This window comes from Hylobates moloch, unplaced genomic scaffold (genome assembly GCF_009828535.3).
Source record: "Hylobates moloch isolate HMO894 unplaced genomic scaffold, HMol_V3 SCAFFOLD_13, whole genome shotgun sequence".
Taxonomy (NCBI): Eukaryota; Metazoa; Chordata; class Mammalia; order Primates; family Hylobatidae; genus Hylobates; species Hylobates moloch.
The window spans coordinates 100,270,229-100,294,667 of NW_026652288.1; the positions used below are offsets into that span (position 1 = coordinate 100,270,229).

The 24,439-nt window shown below is 36.9% G+C and overlaps 1 pseudogene; it reads left to right on the forward strand.

Annotated features, from left to right (window-relative positions):
- The first annotated feature begins 1,861 nt into the window (after positions 1–1,861).
- LOC116480122 (protein enabled homolog) lies at positions 1,862–23,998 on the forward strand (annotated as a pseudogene).
- The last annotated feature ends 441 nt before the right edge of the window (positions 23,999–24,439 follow it).

Genomic DNA, 24,439 nt, shown 5'->3' on the forward strand with positions numbered 1-24,439 from the left:
CACTTACAGAGGTAAAAATGAAGATCAGAGAACAAAAGAAGCACTTGAGGTCATAGAGCTAATTCACTGCAGAATACACTAACGCCTTAATCTCTTAAGTTTAACTGAGTACTCTTTCCACCAAAATTTTCAGGGATGGTTATCTTGGTATCATGAAGCACTTGCAAAATGTGATTATATAATCCATCATTATTAGAATCATAACTTCCTTAGGAAAAATGACTGGAACCATTAACAGGGATTATCTTGTGGAGTAAGATTGCTGGTGATTTTATTACTTTTGCTGTTATCCGAATTTTCTAAAATTTCTATAGAAATGTTTGTTACCTTAGTGATAATATACATTTTGGCATTTGTATTAGCCTTCGTTTTCTGAGTGCTCTGCTAGGCACTTCACATGGATCAGTTTTGTTGCTTAATTTTTATACGCCATCTCAATAATAGGTTCTTGTCAATGTGTATTGAACATAACAGAATCCAAAAGTAACACGGCCAAAAGGTTACTCTAAAAATGTACCCTTTCTACTCCTACAATTCTTCTTGAGATGTCTGCTTGACTTCAGGTGCAATGTTCTCCTAGTAACAACAGGTGATTCCAGAGAGAGCTCAAACTTTAATGCTTTTCTAAGAAGCCACATTAAAATACGAAGAGGAAAGTTTCTATTCTGAATGGGTCTAGATTGCTCTCAGGTCACTGACCAGGAACATTTACCCCCCAGAGTCAGCAGAGAGGCAGCTGTTCTGGTTGTTTTTTAAGTCTGTACAAATAAAGACTTAAAATGATCACTTATATCTGTACCCATTAAAAACTAAACATGAAAGTCTTCAAAATGAATAGTGGAAGCGGAGGAATTTGGTGGTATGTTTTATGTCTCCTTTTATTTACTAAGATGCCCCCACCCTTTTTGGCTTGCTGTCTAACACAGGACTCAAAGTTGCAATTTAAACAATAGACATCAACTATGCTTTGAGGAGCCCCCCAGCTTGCAACCAGTGTTAATAACTAACCATGAAGTCTAAGTATCACTCACACAGACCTTTAGAAGTAACTCTCTGTTTCGTCTGGGACAGGAAGGAACACGACTCCCTGTGTTTGGTCCTGCTCCAGCTCCTACTTAGCAGTAATGACTTTTGTGTCCAGCATTGGATGTGCCTTACATGTTTCTCATGAGTTAAAATCCCCAAACTCATCTTGAATGCCTTTCTGGAGCCGAATAAGATTTAAGGAAACCTACAGGTAGGAGGCTTCTCTTGTAGAATTTGCAGCTCTGGGCTTCAGGATGCTCACCCTTGAATGTACATGGAAGTTGCCAGCGTGTCTTTTGGCCTGCTTTTGTCTCCTATAGCTTTTGGGTCTAGAAACAGGTATGGCTGTAGTCACTGAGAAATCAAAAAAGCTGTCCAGAGACACGTGAGATAATTCGCTATGCACTACACTCTGACCCTGTGTCTCCTCACTTTGGAGCCAGATCAGTGAGTGTTGTCTCTTGTACTCTTCCAGGAACTCAGAGTTATCCCCTGAGTGGAGAAGGCTGCTGACCATCACTAGCGTCTTCCCTGGACCTGCTCCCTGACAAATCCACATGCTCTCTGGATTTTGAGTGGCTTGCAAAAAATAAAATTCCACCTCTGCCCCCAAAGAATTCAAGTGTAATGTTAGAGTTAGCAGCCACTGCTATCATCACTGTCAGGAGTCAGAGGTGATAAGAGCTGTTTATGGTTCAGAACCAGATTTATGGATCCATAAACTCTCTGGTGTAGCCTAGAAAAAGTAAGAGAATACTTCTCACCTTTGATATGCAGCCGAAATCTCCAGTCCTTTATTTACTGAGGAAGGTGGCTATTTTTGACCACTAACACCATGACTCTGGCTTTGCTGCCTACGACGAGAGTTCCAATTTCTACCTGTGCCCAGAGCCCTGATTACTGCTTGATCATCCCCTTCTTTGATCTTCATGACAACAAACCCTTATGTGGGTGGCTAGCATTTATCTGTCTCTGGACCCTGTTTTTAGCCTACTACTCTTTTTCTATTACATGTAACTGGCTTATCTTTCATGTCTACCTGTCTCCCGTGGACATCCAAATAACCATCTCTCTGTTTCACCCCTGGTGGAACAAACATGAAAATCCATGTTCGTGATCTACTATTTGTAACTCAGAGAGTAGCTTTGTTACCATCAAATGCTATATTTTTATGATATTGACATCCTATAATCAGAATCATTCTTTGGAGCACAGATCAAAGAGAAAACAGAAAGCCACAACAGTTCCCAGTACCGTAATAACAAAACAAAATAAACAAGCAAAACATACGTTGGGAGTTTCATATATTGGGCTACCTGTTCAGTATCAATGTGATACCATGAGTAAATTTTTGTTGTTTCTATTTTGGTCATCAATTTTCTTACCTATAAAAAAAGCCAATTGCACTTACTGTTCTCAAGAGTCCTTCTGAGCACAACTCACCTAAAACCCCCTTTTAAAAACATTAAACTGTATATTAACAGCTAACCTTAAATGAGAAGACAGGAAAACCAAGCGTGTAACTGTGGCTTGGAGGACGGGATAAGGAGTTGCCCCAAACTGTCCTGTGCTTCCTGTCTGTAAAAGCTTCGGGTGAGTGCAGAAGAGACTGACTGTCTGTGAACACTCACATGGATGTTTTGACTACTTGGTGGTGAGCACACCTCTTTCAGGTAGGACAGGCTCTTTCTCTGAGTCACTGACCAGCCCTTGTTGACTGTAATCATCAGAGGAATGAGAATATTATCCACGGAAAAAGGGATTATTGTTTTTTCTGAGGATCACAAAGAGACTTGTAAATAGTCTTTTAATTCCATTTGTCTCAACTCAAGAAGACATGACACTTGTAATTCCTGCCTGCAACACAGCTCAGATTGAATTGTCCTGAAAAGTGTCATCTAATTTCAGTAGCTAACCATGACTACTAGCGACACTTATATGTGTTTAGCCCTTCACTGATGTTTTCACATTATCTCACTTTATTCACAAAATAGCACACCAAGGCAGGTGCAAGAGATACGAACATTTAACCAAGAAGGAAACTGAGACTTACAGAAGTAAATGCACTTGTATGAGTCGCACAACTGAAATCCGGATTTTCTCACTCCAAATGGTGATTTTTCTTCACAATCTCAAATATGGAGATATTTTATGTTCTTCCTGATGTCACAGTGCCATCTGTATTCAGTAGCTATTGACCACATATTGTAAGTTCAGATATTATAGTCCATTACATGCCTCTAATAGTACACCCAAAAGCAAGTATGTCACCCCGGCGTTCCTCTTTATAATACAAAGCCACTCAGGTGCATCTCTAATAAACGGGATGGTTTCTCGCGGTGGCTTTTGCTATAGTTTCCTAATATCATCTAGTCAGGGAAAAGGTATCCCGGGCAAGGGCTAAACCTGTGCTTCCCTTGGAAACAAGCCTAAATTTTTGTGCACGTCCGCTATTGATTCCTAATTATCGCCAGGAGATGGCGCTGTGCATCAGTAAACATCCGGCTTACAGAAGTACAGGGTTTCAGGCAAAGAATCACTGGGGAAATGGTAAATGAGACAAATGTTTGTGAGGGAAAAAATGTTGAACAGCTGATGCAGGACAAAGGCACATCTGTGGGATTTAGAAGATGGAGTATAAAATTGTGACTTTTTAATAAGGCATGTAAAACAATTATTTCGCTGTTACTTAGAATTTTGCTGGAGAGTCAAATCAAACAGAAATTGTTCTATTCAACGCAATGGATAGGTGCTCAGTAATACAGGGGAGTGTTTGCAGTCTGTTGACATCAACCTAGCTCTAGAAATGTTAAATGATTATCCAGTTATTTCCCAGTCCGAGAGTTCTTTCTTGTTTGTCCAAACTGCTTAATCCAAGCTGTTTCAGGTATGAAAGTAACCTTTGTCTCTTATGATCATCCTCTTCGTGCTTATTTTTATATGTAAAAAATTTTAGCCTCATAGTTTTTTAATGAATCTAAGAAAAAAAAATTGTTCTTGTTTATGTTACTGTTTCAATGAGAGTGAAGGGTTTTCACATCTTGCAGACTTGGAGCCCCCTCGATTTCATCCAGGTCTTGCAGTCTGAGGGTCTAGCAGTGTTGTAGTTTCCGTTTCAGATATACATCTAAGATTTTTTATTTTTGAAATCTTATAATCTTGCAGTATTTATTCGTAGGTTATTACTTAAAAGAAAGTCCCAAACAAGCGGCCAAGAAATTTGAAAGAAAGTTAAAATGAGTCTAATTAAAGTTGAAATCAATGAAAATTCTGATAACATCAAAATTTTAGCATTTTGGTGGCCCAAAGTATTTGGGGACTGAGCCAAAAAGAAAAGAGACAACTACTTTGATTCCTAATGATTCCATTCTAAGCCCTGCCAGATAGATTAAAGTCACAACATCTCTACAAACATTTCAAATTCTGCTTGAAGCAACAAACTGATCAGTCCTTTACTCTAGCTAATAGAGGAAAACAGAGGAAAGTGGATCACTTCTTAGAGAAAAAGAAACAAATAAAACTACATATATAAAAATATATGTAGTATATATATTATGTATAATATGTATTTTATATATATTTATATATTATATAGTATATATACTATCTTACATATATGCTATATATAATAGTACGTAGTACCTACAGTATATACGTAGTATAGTATATATACTACATATACTATATATAATATATATACTATGTATTTATGTATTACTTTAGTATTTCCTTTTATACAGTATATTAGCATAAAATGAAAATTATAAAACATGAATAAGTAGGAGAATATGACCTATGACATATTCAGTAAATAAAAAGACATTTAACAACCAAATGTTTGAATTATTAGACAAGAACTTTGAAACAATCATATAACTATATTAAAAAATTTACAGGAAAGGACAGATATGATGAGTGAGAAAATAGGACATTTCAGGAGAAACTTGAAAGCAATTAAGAAAATAGAAAATCTAGAACTAATAAATACAGTATCAGAAATAAAATTATTGAATGTGATTAAAAGCAGATTGAACATAACAGAAGAATGTATCAGTGAACTTTCTGTTTGTTGAGTCAATAGAAATCATCCAATATAAAGCACCCAGAGAAAGAAAATATAGAAGAAAGTGGACAAAGTCTCAAGCACTTCTGAGAAACTATAAATTAGTCAAACATATGTATAAATGGAGGGCTGTGAGGACAGAAGAGAGGACACTGAACAAAGCAACATTTGAAGAAATAATGGATACAAGTTTTCAAATATGATTTTTAAAAACACAATTTATAGATCCTGGAAGCTCCAAAGACAAACTCCAAAGACAGTGAGTGCAACAAACAGAAAAAACTATACTTAAGAATTTTCTAGGAAAGCTGCTGCAAACTAAATGTTAAAATAATACAGTCATGCATCACTTCACCATGGAGATACATTCTGAGAGATGTGTTGTTAGGTGATATTGTTGTCATGCGGACCTCGTAGAGTGTACTTACACAAACCTAGATGGTATGTCTACTATACACCTAGGCTATATGGTATAGCCTATTGTTCCTAGACTGCAAACCTGTACAGCATGTTACTGAACTGAATACTGCAGGCATTTGTAACATAATGGCAATTATTTGTGTTTCTAAACATATTTAAACCTGTAAAGGGTACAGTAAAATACAGTGTAAAAGGTTAAAAAATGGTACACTATATAGGGCACTTGCCATGAATGGAGCTTGTAGAAGAACTGGAAGGTGCTCTGGGTGAGTCAGTGAGTCAGTAGTAAGTAAATGTGAAAGCATAGGACATTACTGCACACAACTGTAGATTCATAAACACTGTACACTTAAGCCACACTAAATTTATTAAAAATGGTTTCTTTCTTCGATAATAAATTAACCTTAGCTGACTACAAGAGTTTTACATTACAAACTTTTTAGTTTTTTTAACTCTTTTGTAATAACACTGAGTTTAAAAAACAAACACATTGTGTAGCTATATACAAATATTTTCTTTCTTTATATCCTCACTCTTTGTTTCTACTTTTAAATTTTCTTTTTTAAAACTTTGTTTTTGTTCAAAACAAAAAATTAACACATATATTAGTCTAGGCCCACACAGGCTCAGGATCATTATACCACTGTTGTCTATCTCCACATCTTGTTATACCGGACCGTCTTTAAAGGCAGTAACATGCATGAAGCTGTCATCTATGATAACAGTGCCTTCTTCTGGAATATCACCTGAAGAACCTGCCTGAGACTGTCTCACAGGTAACTCTGTCTATATTTCTCTATATCTCTATATCTCTATATCTATCTATCTATCTATCTATCTATCTATCGTCTATCTATCTATCTATCTATCTATCGTCTGTCTGTCTGTCTGTCTGTCTGTCTATCTATCTATCTATCTATCTATCTATCTATCTATCTATCTTCTAATTAGAAGGACTACACTCTAAAGTAACGGAAGTGTAGTACGGGCCAGGCGCTGTGGTTCATGCTTGTAATCCCAGCATTTCGGGAGGTAGAGGTGGGTGGATCACGAGGTCAGGAGATCGAGACTATCCTGGCTAACAAGGTGAAACCCCATCTCTACTAAAAATGCAAAACATTAGCCTGGCATGGTGGCACGCACCTGTAGTTCCAGCTACTTGGGAGGCTGAGGTAGGAGAATCACTTGAACCTGGGAGGTGGAGATTGCAGTGAGCTGAGATCACACCACCGCACTCCAGCCTGGGTGACAGAGCGAGACTCTGTTAAAAAAAAAAAAATGTAGTATGATAAATACGTAAACTACTACATAGTCACTTATTATCATTTTCAAGTGTTATGTAGTGTACAAAATTGTGTATGCTATATACCTGGAAGCAGAGTTGTCTTCATTACCCTAGCATCACCACAAACACAGAAGCATAGTATTGTGCTGTCATGTTACAATGGCTATGAGTTGGTCAATAAGTGATAAAAATTTTTCAGTTCTATTGTAACCTTATGAAACCATCATTTTATATGTGGTTTGTTCTTGACAAAAACATTGTTATATGGCACATGACTATATTTTAAAAGAAACTAGAGGAAAAGAGACATTTATATAGTAGAACAATAATAAGAATGACAAAATCTCATTAGAAACAGTGGAGGTTAGAAGACAATGACAAAAATATTTAAAGTGCTGAAAGAAAAAAAGAACTGTCAAACTCAATCTCTATGTACAGAAAAAATAATTTTATAGATAAAGTTGAGGCATTTCACGCAAAGAAAACCTGAGAGAGGCTGGGCACAGTGGCTCACACCTGTAATCCCAGCACTTTGGGAGGCTGAGGCGGGTGGATCACGAGTTCAAGAGATTGAGACTATCCTGGCCAACACGGTGAAACCCCGTATCTACTAAAAATACAAGAAGTAGCTGGGCATGGTGGTGCACGCCTCTAGTCCCAGCTACTCAAGAGGCTGAGGCAGGAGAATGGCTTGAATCCAGGAGGTGGAGGTTGCAGTGAGCTGAGATCGTGCCACTGCACTCTAGCCTGGTGACAGTATGAGACTTTTGTCTCAAAAAAAAAAAAAAAAGAAAACCTGAGAGAATATGCTGCAGTAAAACTAACACAGGAACATAAAAAGAAATTCTTCAAGCTGAAGAAAAATTACATTCAGATGAAAGTCCAGTTCTGTAGAAATATATGAAAATAACCAGAAAGTATACATATGTAGATAAATAAATCTTTTAACTCTATCTAAACACACACTCACACACTTTTTATAATACCTATGTTTATGCAAAAGTTATTTAGGAGTCTATAACATATAAAATTGAAATACATGTTAACAACAGCACAAAAAATATGAGGGGCAATGAAATTATATTACTGTAGGGTTTTTAAAGTGTTTATGAAATAGTATGACATTATTTGAGGGTAGCAGTGATCAGTTAAAATTTAGAAATCTATACCAAAACAAGTCATGATTCACCATAAAGAAGACTGGACATCAGGATCAGACATATTCAGAAAACAGGTGAAATACTTTTTTAAAATCCAAGATGGTTAAGATGGTAGACTTAAAAAATATGCTGTGGTTTGAATATTCTGTGTGAGAGGCAAAGATTGTTAAACTGAATATGGAATCAAGGACAATGATATGCTGCTTAGAGAAATTACCTTTTAAATACAAATGCAGAGGCAGGTTAAAAGGAAAAGTATGAGAGATAATATACCATACATATTCAAATATTTTAAAAGGTGGCATTTCCATGTTAATATCAACCAAAATAAATTTTAGAACAAGAAGTATTGCCAAAATTAAGGAAAGATATTTCATAGTGATGAAAGAATCAACTCATCAAGAAGACGAAACTGGCAAAACTGAAGAGAAAAATAGTCTATCATCATAATTGAAGATTTGAACATCATTTTTAGTAATTGATAGAATAAGTCTAGAATTAATAGAGCAACAATTTTAATCAACTTAATCCTGCTGAAATGTATATGGAGCTTCATCAAATAATAGTAAAACACACATTTATTTTACAGTTACTCTAGTTATTTTAAAGTCAATACTTGTGTGGTGTAGACAGATAGCCTTCAAAGATGTGTACACATTCTAGTACCTTGAACCTGTGAATGTGTTATGTTGCGTGGCAAAGAGTTATTAATGTTGTCAATCATCGGAACTTAAAGTAGGGATATTATCCTGTATTATCTGAGTGGGCTCAAATATAACCACAAATGTTCTTAAAAGTGAAAGAGGGAGACAGAAGATTTAGTGTCAGAAAAGGAGTGACAATAAAAGCAAGATTGAAGTGGTGTAGGTTAAGGACTTAACCTGCTATTTCTGCCTTTGAAGGGAGAAGGGAGACATGAGCCAAGAAATGTGGGTGCCTCAAGAAATAGGAAAACACAAGGAAATGGATATCCCCCTAGAACCTGCAGAAGGAACTTAGTTATCATTTAGAGCTATGAAAATAAGGAAAAATACATTATGCATATCATTTTATTTGTTTTATTTCTAGTACTCTTTGTTTTTGTGTCTATGTGAATATCCAGTTTTCTGATTCTATATTTCTTCTGTCTGAAGAATTTTCTTTAGCATTTCTTGACAGCATGCCAGGAATCTTGACAATCAATTCTCTCAGTTTTGGTTTCACTGAATAAGTCTTTATCCATTTTAAAAGAAATTTGCTTGAAGTATAGAATTCTTGGTTGATAATGATTTTCTTTCAGTGCTATTAAGATGACACTCTATTGTCTTCTGATTTGCACAGCTTCTAATGGTACATCTACTGTAATTCTTGTCTTTGTTTCTCTCTATATAATGTGTCTTTCATTCTTTAGTTGTCTTAAAAAAGTCCTTTTTCCCTTTGGCTTTCAGAATTTTGTGTCTGGACTGTTTTAGGTTATATGAGTTTGTGTGGTGGTTCTGCTATTCTTGCAGCTCAATTACATATATAGTTTGTTGTTGTTGTTGTTGTTGGATTTTGTTTTGTTTTGTTTTTGAGACAGGGTCTTGGTCTGTCACCTAGTCTGGAGTGAAATAGTGCAAATATAGCTTACTGTAAACTTGCACTCTTGGGCTCAAGCAATCCTCCTGCCTCATTCTTCCAAGTAGCTAGGAATACAGGTGCACACCAACACATCTATTTAATTTTTAAAAACAATTTTTGTAGAGGGGGGTCGAGCTCCTGTCCTCAAACAATCCTCCCACATAGGCGTCTCAAAGTGCTGAGATTATAGGCATGAGCCACCGTGCTCAGCTCAATTACGTATATGGTAAACCTTTAGATGGTTCCCACAAATTCTGAGAGGCTCCATCATGTTCTTTATTTAAGCAAGCAAACAAAAACAAAAGGTTTTATTTTCTCTCTTTGCTTTTCAGCTTGTGTAATTTCTGTTAACATACCTTAAAGTTCATTGATTCTTTTTTTGACCATGTTAAGTTTACTGATAAGTCCATTGAATAAATCCATTATATCTGTTACTGTGTGTTTTACTTACAGCATTTACATTTTATTCTTTCTTTTGTTTTCATCTATCTGCTGAAATTACACATCTGATTGTGCATAGTGCAAACCTTTCTATTACAGTCTTCAGTAGAATAATCATGTTATTTTTTCTGTCTGATAGTTCCAACATCTGTGTACTATTTGAGTTTGGTTTGTTGATTGATTTGCTTTGTAACAGTGTGTTGTTCTTTCTTGTTTATTTGTACACCTCTTATTTTTGTTTTTAGGCTAGACATTTTTGGAGAGCAGTAGAGACTGAATTAAGTTGTTTTCATGCCTGGAAATGGGCATGGTTCTCCACCTTTTCAGCTTTTGATTACTCAACCTGGTGAGAAGTAGATTTGCTTTTGGGTTCTTCAGTTGCTATGGCTACTCTTACTGCAATACAGGCTTTAAATTCCTCCAGTGTTACTTTTCATTTAGAATGGAGATGAGTTTTCCAGAGGGTTTTCTTAATATCTATTCTACTCTGAGCTTTGTCTGTTTTTTTGGGGGGGGGGGGTGGTTACTGTACTTCAGAGAATGCCTTCATTCATGCTCTTTCCCTCTCCCAATAGTAGACAGCAGTTACTTGTTATCCAACTCTTACTAGCCTGGTTTAGAGGAGGTTTGAAAATATTCTCTGTTTTTAATTTCCCTTAGTCTTAGGCACTGTGTTTCTGGGTCTTATTAGAGGTGCTATCTTCTCAGTGGTTGTAAGTGCATTATAAATCATAGGTTTGACCTCACTAAGTATTTATGACCTTCTCTCAATGAGAAATAGATTTTTTTCTTGTGCCCTTATCCAGCTGCAATAAGTTTCCACCAATGTCTTAAGCTTAACAGAATATATTATCTTTCTAACAGGGGTATAAGTATTTTGTTCCATAGGAGAGTTAGAGGAGAAGAATCTAGGTGGGCTTTGTGCTTTCCCTGCAACAGCTGTAATTACCCTTCCCCATATCTGCATCCACCCTTCCCCATATCTTCATCATATGGAATGATTTCTCATATTCCTTGCCCTGCTCCAATCTTTCTTGCTAAGCACCCACTGAGGTCTGTGGAAAAGAGCCTGTGAGTGAGTATTAAATTTCTTCACAGGTTTGATTTTTTATGTTTTGCTACCTCACACTCAGCCTTTAGCAAATTTATGTTAACAAATTTAGCCAAATTTTTCTCACTATGGCCAGGAAGATTCTGCCTCAGGTGATCTCTGTTGCTGCTTAACTTTTCTTATATTTTTGGTTAGCTGTTTGTCCTAACACATGAACTGTCTGATGCGTTTAAACAAAGTTGGGAATTTGAAAATTGGCCACTTTTTGCTATTCTTGTCAGTGTAGGAGTAATACCCTTTTAAGCTTTTTACTTCCCTAGCAGAAGCTGAGATTTTTATATATTTATTTAAAGTGCACAAGAAGCATCTATCAACATTGATGATAAACTGGGTCATAAAACAAATCTTACTAAATTTGAAAAGATTGAAATCATATAGAATATGTTCTTTGATCACAACAGAACTAAGTTATGAAGTAATAATAACAAAATATCTATAAAAGTACCCAATACTTAGAAATTTAACAACAAAACAACTCACCACTACCAACATTAAAAACACACACAAATAAATGAAATAATAATTTAAACCAAACCATGATAAAAATTTAACACATCGATATTTATGAGGTGCACATAAATAATGTCAAAGGAAAATTTATAGCATTAAATACTTACATTAGAAAGTAAAAAGTATTAAGGCCATAAAATAAGGTTGCAACATGGTTATATAAAAACAAGAGTAAACTTACCTGCTTGATCCTGCTGGTAACAAAATAAAATAATTTAAAAAAATTAAAAAGAGTAAAAGAACACCAATCAATAAAGAAAAAGGCGGATTTTTTGAAAATATTAATAATATTGATAAATATCTAGAGAGACTGCTCAAGGGGAAAAAAGAAAAAATATTTACTACTAATAAAGAAATGAAAATAAGACATAACTACAGATCTTACAGACATTGAAAATATAAAAATATTATGAACATGTTTATATGTATAAATTTTACAACTTGGAAACAATGAACAAATTTTCTGAAAAACACAATTTACCCAATCTGACATTATTAGTTTTCTAATTCTGCATTAAAAAATATCCACAAGCGCAGAGGCTTAGAATGAGATTGTCTAACATGTCTGTAGATCACCAGTCCAGGCATACCTCAGCTAGGTTCTCTGCTCATGGTCTCACAAGGCTGAAACCAAGGTGTTATATAGCTGGTGTTCTTATCTGATGCTCAGAGTCCTCTTCCAATTCTTCCAGTTCTGGTAGAATTGAGGATATTAGGTCCTTTAGGTCATTCAGTACTCCCTGAATCTCTACAACATGAAAATTTTCATGTTTTAAATCAACAGGAGAATCTCTCTTTTCAACAAGAGGCAGCATCCCTGTTTTAAGGGCTCCCTGATTAGGCCGGGTCTATCTGCAAGAATCCTACTTTTGATGAACTCACACTCATCTGCTTAATTACATAATCATATGATAAAATGCCATCATATGGGATTTTACAAGTCCTGGTATATCCTCTTTGAAGGTGGAATGGGCATAATAAGGTGTTATGAGTAGAAAAGAAAAAGAAAAAGAAAAAGGTAGCTCACGCCTATAATCCCAGCACTTTGGGAAGCCGAGGCTGGTGGATCAGTTGAGGTCAGGAATTCAAGACCGTCTGGCCAACATATTTATCCATTTATTTATTACTAAAATAAATAAATGAATAAATTTTTTTTAATTTGACTACTCATAACACTTTACAAGTTCATCCCACATTCAAGGAGAATATACCAGGCATGCACATTAGAAGGAAGGAATCTTGAAGGCTCTCTCAGAATTCTTCCTAGCATATTGACCAATAAAAGCATCAAATCTGAATATTTCTGTATTTATTAAATAAATTAGATGCATAGTTTTTAAAAATTCTGTTAATACATTTTAAGTTTAGCCTTACTGGTTGCTATACAAAATATTTAGGAAGAATTAAACTAGTCTTACATAACTTATTCAGAAGATAAGAAAGAGGGAACAAGTCTAGACTTGCTTTAGGAAGTTGGAATAATCTAGATGCGAAACTCTAGTAAGTACAATACAAGAAAAAAATTAGACCAATCTTCCTCATGAACATAGACATAAAATTCATCAACAAATTATTAGCAAGTCAAATTCAACAATATCTGAAAGAGACAATACACAATGATCAAGTAGATTTTATCCCAGCAATACAAGTTTGACTTAACATTAAAAATTAGCCAATATAACACATCTTAATTAGCAGTAGAAAATAACATAATTATCTCATGATGTGCAGAAAAATATTTCAACAAAATTCACATCTTTTCATGGCAGAAATGACCAAGAAATAAGAAATAGAAAGCAGTTTCCTCAATCTAATAAATAGCATCATAACAAAATGAAACTCACATTGTGCATGCATCATATGTAACGGTGAAATGTAGAAATTTTCCCCACTAAATTCAAGTAAAAGAAAAGGATGTCTTTTAAATAGAAGATGTCAAAACCTCTATTTAACTTTTTTCTAGGACTCCTAGGCAATACAATGAGTCAATAAAAATAAATAAAAGTCATAAATAAATCAAAGTGAGATTTAGTTTAAACAAAACCACCCCAAGACCTATTATAGTCAAACTATCAAAAGTCAGACAAAGAGTATTCTGAAAGCAGCAAGAGAACGAAGCAAATAACATATAAGGGAATTCCAATATGACTAACAGCTGAATTCCCAGCAGAAATCTTACAAGCTAGGCGAAAGGGAGATGACACTCAAAATTCTGAAGGAAAAAACTCCCAACAAATAATACTGCACTTGGAAAAACTGTTCTTCAGCAATAAAAGAGAGAAAAAGATTTCCAAGACAAAGATGTAGAGAGTATCACCAGTAGGCCTTTTTATAAGAAATGCTGAGGGGAGTTATTGAAGCTGAAAGAAAAGGACACTACAGCTATACCCACAAAATATTGTGGGTTCAGTTTCAGACCACCACAATAAAAGCAAATATTGTAATAAAGTGAGTCACACTGTTTTTTTTGTTTTTCAGTGCATATAATGGTATTTTTACACTATACTGCAGTCTATTAAGTGTGCAACAGCATTATGTCTGTAAGAATAGTATGCATATCTTAATTTAAACAGAGTTGATCATTTGAGCCCAGGAGTTCTGGGCTGTATTATGCTATGCTGGTTGGGTGTCCACACTAAGTTTAGCATCAATATGGTGATTTCACAAAGCAGAGGACCACCAGGTTGCTTAAGGATGGTTGAGCCAACCCAGGTCAGAAATGCAACAGGATAAAACTTTCATGCTGATTAATATTAGGTCCAGAGATAGCCAGCCCAGAGATTCTGGACAGGCCATCTGCTATGGTACTAAGCAGAATTCCTGCTGGAGTCTTTGGGTTGGCTGGCCTGGAGCCTGGGTCAGCAAGTAGGTGAGCCTGAAGCCTGGTTACACTTGGGTGAACGTATTGATTTGGTCTGCTAGGGTAGGCCTGGAGTCTATATTCCTAGATCCTCCAGAGCTTCCCTGGTTCTGGGGCAAGACTGAAGCCTGCTGCCACTACAGTTGGTCTAATTATGATCTGAACCTGAACCCCAGGGTTGCTAAGTTGAGTTGGTGAAGGGGCAATCCTGGAAATGCTATGGCAGGTCTAGCATTGTAGTGGGTCCACTAATAGCCTGTGAGTAGCCACTGCACTCTAGCTTGAGCACCACAGTGAAACTTCATCTCTTAAAAAAAATAGAAGGAACTATAAAGGATCATAAAGGTCTACAACTGCCTATTGAAAAACATAGGGAATAGGGGGCACCAATCCACTGCACAGTCAAAAATCTATATTTAACTTTTGGCATCCCAAAAACTTAACTACTGATAGCCTATAGCCTACCATTGATTAGACACCTTACCAATAGTGTAAACAGTTGATCAGCCTGTATTGTATATGCTATATGTATTATATATTGTTTTCTTACAATAAAGTAAGCTATAGAAAAGAAAATATTATTAAAAAAATCATAAGGAGGGTAAAATATATTTACTATTCATTAAGAGGAAGTGTGTCATCATGAAGGTATTTTCCTCTTGTCTCCATGTTGAGTGGGCTGAGGAGGAGAAGGCAGAAAAGAGGTTAATCTTCCTGTCTCAGGAGTGGCAGAGGCAGAAGAGATGGATGAGGTGGAATGAAAGGCAGGCACACTTGGTGTAATATTTATTTTTTAAAGATCCATGTATAAGTGGATCCCCACAGTTCAAACCCATGTTGTTTGAGGGTCAACTGTATTATAAATAATTATATGCTAACAAATTGAATAACATAAAAGAAATGCATAAATCCCCAGATAAATGCAACCTGCCAAGATAAAATCACAAAGAGGTAGGCAATCTGAACAGACCAATAACAAGTAAGGAGATTGAATCAGTAATCAATAGTCTTCAATCAAAGAAAAGCCCAGTACCTGATGGCTTCACTTCTGAATTCCCACCCCCACCAACTTAAAGAATAATGAATAATGAATACCAATCCTTCTCAAACTCTTCCAAAAAAATGGAAGTGCAGAGGAAACTTCTGAACTCATTTTACAAGGCTAGCGTTATCCTGATACGAGAATCAGTAAAGGATGTGACAAAAAAAGAAAACTATTAAATAGTAGCCAGTATACCTAATTAGAGGAGCAAGACTCCTCAAGAAAATATTAGGAAACCAAATTCAACACTGCCTTTTGAACAGAAAAAGAAAAACTATACTTCTCCTTTGTTGCCTTTTTCCATGTTGCTCTCCCCTTTTCTTTATGGTTTTGTGATAACAAGTTATGTCTTAAGTTTCTGTGCATGTGGAATAAAAAGACACTCACCTAGGATTTAGGAGACCTGTATTCTCTCATCCCCACATCCTTTCTGTGTCATGATGGTCTTCCCTTTTTTAAAGAGGGAATCTGACCAGACAGAGATATATTCTCATATAATCCTTTTCTACTGTAATTGATTTCAAATTCAGGCTGTGTTGTTACTATATCAAGGTTTAGCATATAGGATGCCACCCACATACTGTGGGGTCATATGTGCTACTTGAATATATATAAAATAAGCAAGAAATCAAATGGATGATTTCTGTGATGATAAATGTACCGGTTGAACTTCAGATGCCATCATGTCATTATATATTTCCCTATTATTCATGTACAGAAAATATTTTTAATCTATGAACTCCATATAGGTGTTTGACATATTCAATAAGCTTGGTAAAGCAAATAGACTTAGAAGTATATAATCCTTATAGATGTTTCATATTAGTAGTAACAAAAAAAGAGGGCCAAATGTGGTGGTTCATGCCTGTTATTCTAGCATTTTGGGAGGCCGAGGCAGAAGGATTGCTGTGCCCAGGTATTCAAGATCAGTCTGGATAACATAGCGAGACTCTGTCTCTACAAAAAATGAAAAAATATATACAGCAGAGTGCGGTGGCACATGCCTGCAGCTGCAACTACTCAGGAAATCCCTTGAGCCAGAGAGGATGAGGCTGTAGTGAACTGTGATTGAGCCACTGCACTCCAGCTTTTGTGACAGAGCAAGACCCTGTCAAAAACAAACAGACAAGACAAAACAAAACAAAGCAGAAAAAGAGGCTTGGAGCAGTAGGCAACATTAAAAGTAAACATTAGAAAGTGAATCAAATATGAATCCAATACGGCATTACAATGATGAGGGGAAAAATCTATTTTCCACATCAAAGCAAGCATAGGGTGTAAAAATACTTTCAGTCCCAGCATTCTAAACTTAGTTGCTTCCTGAAGTCTACTACAACAGCTCTGCCATTCTGTATTTCCAAGCTTCTTTTCCGCATGTTCACTTTCCTTTTCCATCAAGTCATGTTTGCGGGTTACTAGAAGAGTCTGGGTGATTCAGTCTGTGGGGAGAAGTTAGAGTGCAGATCCCGCGGTCAGATTTTCTCAATTCAAATATTGCATCCACCCTTTCCTAACTGTGAACTCTTGGGCAATTCACTTGTCTGTCTGGGACCTACTTTCTCATCTGTAAAAGGGCAGTATAGTAGTGACGACTTCATTGTGTGACTGTGCAATTACATTCATTAATATACGGTAAGCTTTTGGACGCGCGACTCACCTGTGGTAGAACAGTCAATCAAGAGTTGCTATTACTATTTTAGTTCAATTTGTAACTGCTAAAGAGATATTTTATATAGTTTTGTCTGCTTCTCTTCCTTCCTTTTCTTTTTTCCACTTTCCTTTCCTTTCCTCTCCTCTCCTCTTTCCTCTTTCCCCTCCCTCCCTCCCTCCCTCCCTCCCTCCCTCCCTTCCTTCCTTCCTTCCTTCCTTCCTTCCTTCCTTCCTTCCTTCCTTCCTTCCTTCCTTCTCTTTTCCTTGTTTCTTCATCAGCTCTGTCTGTACCACCTTATGGTCTTAGGTGTGTCTTAGGAGACCTTCACTTAGTTACCACATGCTTTGGACACATCCTTCTTGGTCAAGAAGGCCAGGTACCAGACAGCTTGCTGAGCCTCTCTAGTGTCCAGGCTATGCTCATTGTAAGCTCCTTCAAGCTGCAGAGAGTGCCAGACACGGATTTCATTAATCCTACCATCAGTAGGTCTAAATCCATTGCAACTAATACAATACTTGTTTCTCTAACCATGCCAACATTTTCTTGACATTGTGTATGACCCCCTGTTATTTCTCAACAAAAGCTGGCAAGCACAACCTGGCTGGGGAAGTAAAACAGCCCAGCAGGCCACAAACTGCTGCCGAGTGCATCCATGCTTAAATGAACAGCACATTCCAAAGAGATCCAGAGAAGCTCAACTCAGAAGGAAAAAAAAATGCAGAATCCCTTACAGGAGAGAGTAATCCTCTAGGCCACTAGACTTCCATATTTATATTTCCTACATTGAAAACCAGAGTGACTTCTACTAAAAAATCCTTGACCATTCCTATTGTACTACCATGCTTTGAAATGTCATTCTTACCTTTCCCCATCAGAATTTACCCTCACAAAAAGAATCACAAATGTCCTCTTGATGGCACAAGTCTCTAAAACCTTCGAAGTCTCTGCCAGCAACACCAAAAGAGAAAGCAGCCTGCCATATGTGTGAGTAGGTTTAGTTACAGCTCAACTTGGGCTGAAATCGCACTGGGAAGACTGCTACATAGAATCGGGTTGGTGCAAAAGTAACTGTGATTTTTGCAATTAAAAGTAATGTGCAAGGAAAGGTGGACTTTGTTTAATTTCAAACACTTTAACTTTTCCTTTATGATTTCCGTGAAAACCTGGTATTTTAAACCAATTTATCTGTTCTATATCAAACTTTTCTATGAGCGCAAGGTGAGGTTTTTGTTTGCTTCTAAAATATCCGATTTTCCTTGAAGTCTTCTCTGACAGAATGATGCAAGGAATGTTAATGGAAAGAAAGACCATTGACGCGAACATTTTAGATGTTCCACAGTCTTTTAAGACATAGTTGTTGAACAGTACTCTTTCTAATCACTATCCTAAGACCGAGGGAGAAAGATGAATAATATCAAGAATTTCCCTGCTCTCAAGGAACTCACACTCTAGTGAAAGTAATAGACATTAAACAAATTGATAACTATATAATGTAGGAATTGCTGTTAAGAAAATGTTCCAGGTTTTGTGAGAGAGAAAAACATGAGAATCTCATATAATTTGAGTGGCATTAAAAAAAACATATAAGGAATTTCAGAGGAAAAGGTCATGTCTAGTTGCAATCTATAAAAAAAGTAAGTCTAAAAACTAAAACTGCCATACGGCATTATTAATACATTTATGTAAGAGTATAACATCCACATATTTCTAAATAAAACTAGCTTAGGAGAGGATCAGGAAAAATAACTAATGGGTACTAGGCTTATTATCTGGGTGATGAAATAATTCACACCACAAATCCCTACAACACACGTCTACCTAGGTAACAAACCTGTACACGTACCCCTGAATGTAAAATTAAAGTTTTTTTAAAGACTATCATTTAAAGAAAAGCTAGTTTAAAAGAGGATGTAGTTTAATGTGTTTAGATTTAGTCTTCTGAAGGATCAGAGGCACGTCTTGCTGTTTACTGAGCTACCGAAGAATAACTACTGACTATTCTCATCAAGTCTGCAGAGGCCAAGCTGTTATTTTAAATTTTAATCTCTCCTGGTATTCTTCACTGTATTTAGCATAGACTTCAACATAGAGTAGGTATTAACAAATATCCGAAGATAGTGAGGACCAGTTACAAATGCTTGCACAAAGCTAGGAAAATAAGTTTAAAAATAAGAAGTGACATAAGTTGGCTCAGATGAAAAAGGATTCATCTATGAACTGATGATAAGGCTTGAAAAGGAACTTTTCTTGAAAACTAATTCCTGGATCTGAGCATTCACGTTTTCTTGCGTTCTGTAGCCAGAGAAGGAAAACTTGGGTATCTGGCCCTTGTTCCTTTCATGAATACAAAACACTCACAGAGGTCTGTAATGAATATTAATATAGGGGAAGTTAAGGCTTTCAGTGAAATGTTAAAATATGATGTTTATAATAAAATGTTCTCACTAAAGGATAATGGATTTAAACATATAAAATACTATGAGTCATAAGGCATTCATAAGCATGATAAAAATGATAAATAATGATAATATTGCAACCTGCATCTGGAAAACTAGGTCTGTAGCTGTGCGCTTTGGTCAAATAACTTAATTTTCAAAGTTGAAGCTTGTTCATCTCTAATTGAAACTTCTAACATTTGAATTGTTTTTATACATCACTTTGTACATGCAGTTCCTCACTTAATTCTTGCAGCAATGCTTATGACAGATTTTCACCTACCTCATTTATGGATACAGAAAATGAAGACTCAGACTATTTCCTTGTTCAAGTTCATCTAAACAGAAAAAATGACAAAGACAGCACTCAAATTTTTGTCTTCCGATTCTAAATTTCATTCACATCCCAGTATAGCATACATCTTCTGAATATCAGTTATATTGAATATATTTGAAAGTGTTTGCTAAATGGTGATATGTTGTGTACATAAGAGGGACTATGTAATCACTGAAAATCCATTTCATAATTAATTAGTATATTGATGTTTCCTTTAGCAGTCCTTTTCTAAATGCCACTAAATGTTTTCATCACTAACCAAGGTACTAGAGGAATATGAGGAACTGCTTACAAGTGCCTCCTTATTTCACTGTTACATTTGATTGCACCCATTCGAATAAAAGTAGATCACTGTACACCGGTGTGCACTGACCTGGTTAATATACATGTAAATGACAGCTTTTTCAATGGAGTCGTTTAAAGATAAGCAGCAAATATTTATATTCCTTTAAAGTATTGTTCCAAAAACAGCACCAACAATTCACAAAAATAAGGCAGTTATTTGAGTTTAAAGCTTTGTTTTATTACCTGGAGTGCATATAACTATAAGTTCACTCTGATGTATTTGCAATACTACAGAGTCTGTTGAAGAACTCCGAGGGAAGGTGTTTGTTTGCATATGGGCGGTAAAACTTTTCTATCCAATAAAATCTGACACAGAGCTTTTAAGTAACAAGCACACTGTTGATTAGGTTGGTTTGATTTTCTGATGATTACCAGTCCTATATTTGGACTAAACTCTGAAGTGTATTTAATGGTTAAAAGTGATCTGAATTAGCTGTCTATGTTGAAAGTAAACAGCATTATTTTACAATTGATGTAATCAGTCTCCAAAAAGAAATATTTAATTATTTAGTATCAAATGTGAAGCAGTTACTTCTAGCTCTTTGCTTATACACTTTGCTTGCCAGCCTAATTTATTAAGCACTTTCACAGATATTTTTCCATAAAAGTACATTACATGCCTATTTAGATAGATTAAATTATATAAAACTGAGAATATTAGACCATATTTTTCTTATATAAATTTTAAATGGTTCAACTTGATAAATAATCCTGCTAATGGGAGATTTGAAATGCACTCTTCCCTTTTCTACATTTAATCAAATCAATGTTCCCATATTTTCAGGTGTCCTTATCAAACTTTTATACGAACTCATCCTTCTAACTAATTCATGCAACAAAAAATATTTTTTGAAGGGAGATTGTGCTGAGATGACATCAATTTCCTATAAAATGTAGTAATGCATAATGATATAGAAGACTCTACCCTACAAGATTAAGTATAATAGATAAAAATTCCAAATTATAAAAGACAAAGATACATTCAAATAGTTACTTAGATTTCATTAAAATACAGTATTTTGGTCCAATTATCAGCAGTATTGTGAATCCCCAAAGACCCTGACAGTCAAAAACATAAGCTTAGAGATGCCTAGAAGATATTACTAATTAGTAGTATTGACTTTAGTATTTGCCTTTTTAATATCTTGTCATATTTAATTTTTTTATTTCATTTTCAAAAGCTATGTTGAAGTTGGCAATATTTCTCATCTCTGCTATGATTATTTTCCTCCTATGACTATATTATTAATATTTCGTGAGGCTGTAGTTTGGTCTAAGTAAGTTAGATCCCAAAGAATTCCAGTCCTGATAGAGCAGTTTTTCTGCCCTTCTCTGCCGATCTTATTTCTGGCAGCATAGGGCTATTTCATCTTAGATAGATCGGGCTTAGTATAATGGGTAATGTTCATGAACTAAAATGGAAGTCACTGGACCAGGGCTGGAAAAGATGATCCATGACCAGACTGTTCTGACCTTCCGGAGTACTGTCTGCTGACCTACTTGGCAAGTTGAATTCACTCTTCTCATTCATGCATAGCTGCGGTCACTTAAACATTAAAGGGTTGGAACTCATTTCCTTCTCATTTTTTGACCTGAGTCAAAACTCTGTTGTTATTCCTTGATCCGGAGTGGGGGAGGATATGTGGGTAAATACATCAGTGTAAACTGGTGTGTGTATACATATGCATGCCTGAAGTTGTGTGCATTTTAAGTGATGATTTATTTTATTTTATTTTATTTTATTTTTTTGAGACAAAGTCTCACTCTTGTCTCCCAGGCTGGAGTGCGATGGTGTGATCTCAGCTTACTGCAACCTCCGCCTCCCAGGTTCAAGCCATTCTCCGGCCTCAGCCTCCCATGTAGCTGGTATTACAGGTGCCTGCCACCATGCCTGGCTAATTTTTGTATTTTTAGTACAGACAGAGTTTCACCGTCTTGGTCAGGCTGGTCTCGAACTCCTGACCTCAGGTGATCCACCTGCCTCAGCCTCCCCAAATTGCTGGGATTACAGGCATGAACCACCGTGCCTGGCCAAGCGGTGATCTATTTTTAAAAATGGGGTCCAGTTCCATGTTTCTTTTTTCCACGTTCTATAAGGACATATGAAAATGGGGAATATCAGCTTAACCTACAATCAATAAGCACATATTAAGTCTTAACAGATATTTAGCACTTGTATATCCTCTTTCTAAGCCTTGAATGCCTTGTGTCTACCTTTAAAATATTCATAAGGAGCTGGAGCGGGAAAGGCTGGTGAGAAGGAATGGAAAGAGGAAGGTTGGAGAGAGAGGGGTTAGAAAGGGAAAGGCTAGAGAGGGAGCGACTGGAACAAGAACAGCTGGAGAGACAGAGAGAGAGACAAGAACAGAAACAGCAAACTCCTGAATCTGGAGAGGCAAGAAAGACAAGAAAGAGAGAGGCTGGAGAGACTGAAACGGGAGAGGCAAGAGAGGGAGCGACAAGAACAGTTAGAAAGGGCACAGCTGGAATGGGAGAGAGAGCTCAGAATATCAAATGCTGCTGCTCCTGCCTCTGTTGAGACGCCTCTAAACTCTGTGCTGGGAGACTCTTCTGCATCTGAGCCAGGCTTGCAGGCAGCCTCTCAGCCGGCCGAGACTCCAGCCCATCAGGGCATTGTCTCCTCCACCAGTGCCACCAAGGCCTGCCCAGGCTTCAGTAGCACTCCCACCTCTTCTAGGACCCCCTCCGCCTCCTCCACTCCCATCCACTGGGCCTCCACCACCCCCTCCTCCCCCTCCTCTCCCTAATCAAGTACCACCTCCTCCTCCACCTCCTCCTGCCCCGCCCCTCCCTGCATCTGGATTCTTTTGGGGACCCATGTCAGAAGACAATCGCCCTTTAACTGGACCTGCAGCTGCAATTGCAGGAGCAAAACTTAGAAAAGCGTCACGGATGGAGGATGCCTCTTTCCCAAGCAGGGGGAGTGCTATTGGTGTGAACTCGGCCTCATCTAAAACAGACACAGGCCGTGGAAATGGACCCCTTCCTTTAGGTGGTAGTGGTTTAGTGAAATAAATGAGTGCCCTGCTGCCAGGAGGAGAAGAATTGCTGAAAAGGATCAACAATAGAAACAGAAGAAAAAGAGGACAAAGGTGAAGGTTCAAAGTTTGTAACTTCTTTTTTTTTTTTTTTTTTTTTTTTGAGACGGAGTCTCGCTCTGTCGCCCAGGCTGGAGTGCAGTGGCGCAGTCTCGGCTCACTGCAAGCTCCGCCTCCCGGGTTCACGCCATTCTCCTGCCTCAGCCTCTCCGAGTAGCTGGGACTACAGGCGCCCGCCACCACGCCCGGCTAATTTTTTGTATTTTTAGTAGAGACGGGTTTCATCATGGTCTCGATCTCCTGACCTCGTGATCCGCCCGCCTCGGCCTCCCAAAGTGCTGGGATTACAAGCCTGAGCCACCGCGCCCAGCAAAGTTTGTAACTTCTAAGGCCTCTTCAACAAGTACACCTGAACCAACAAGGAAACCTTGGGAAAGAACAAATACAATGAATGGCAGCAAATCACATGTTATCTCCAGACCCAAATCCACAGCCTTATTACAGCCCAGTGGCAATGGAGTCCAGACAGAAGGACTTGACTACCACAGGCTGAAGCAGGACATCTTAGATGAAATGAAAAAGGAATGAACAAAGCTAAAAGAAGAGCTCATTGATGTAATCAGGCAGACACTGAGAAAGTCAAATACTGCATAGAGAAACAGACTAAGGTGAGACAAGACTTTAATCTGGAGGAAAAACAAATCCTACTAACAACTGTTCACAACAGCAAACCTCTACATTTTATGAGCTGTAAGAAGAAAATGGAGACAAACAGAAGGAGGGAGAAATCAAGCACTCGGAAAGTCTTCAGACATTATGAGTCTGGCGATAAGCTCTTTCCCTCACAGTTGGCTGCTTTTTTCTGGCCTTTACAACAGAATGGAAGAGAATCATATAAGAATTCCTGTAACAGTTATGCAGAAAATACTGAAGCCCATCAGGGGAGATCACTGCACATTGAAATATTTTCATGTCAAGATAAAATTGTACATTTTCCACAATTCATTGCTAAAATAAAGAGGAGGAAGGTTTAGAAAGTTTTTTTGGCAGAGAGTGCTGACAAAGAATTGAGCAAGTTTGCTATTATATTGTAAT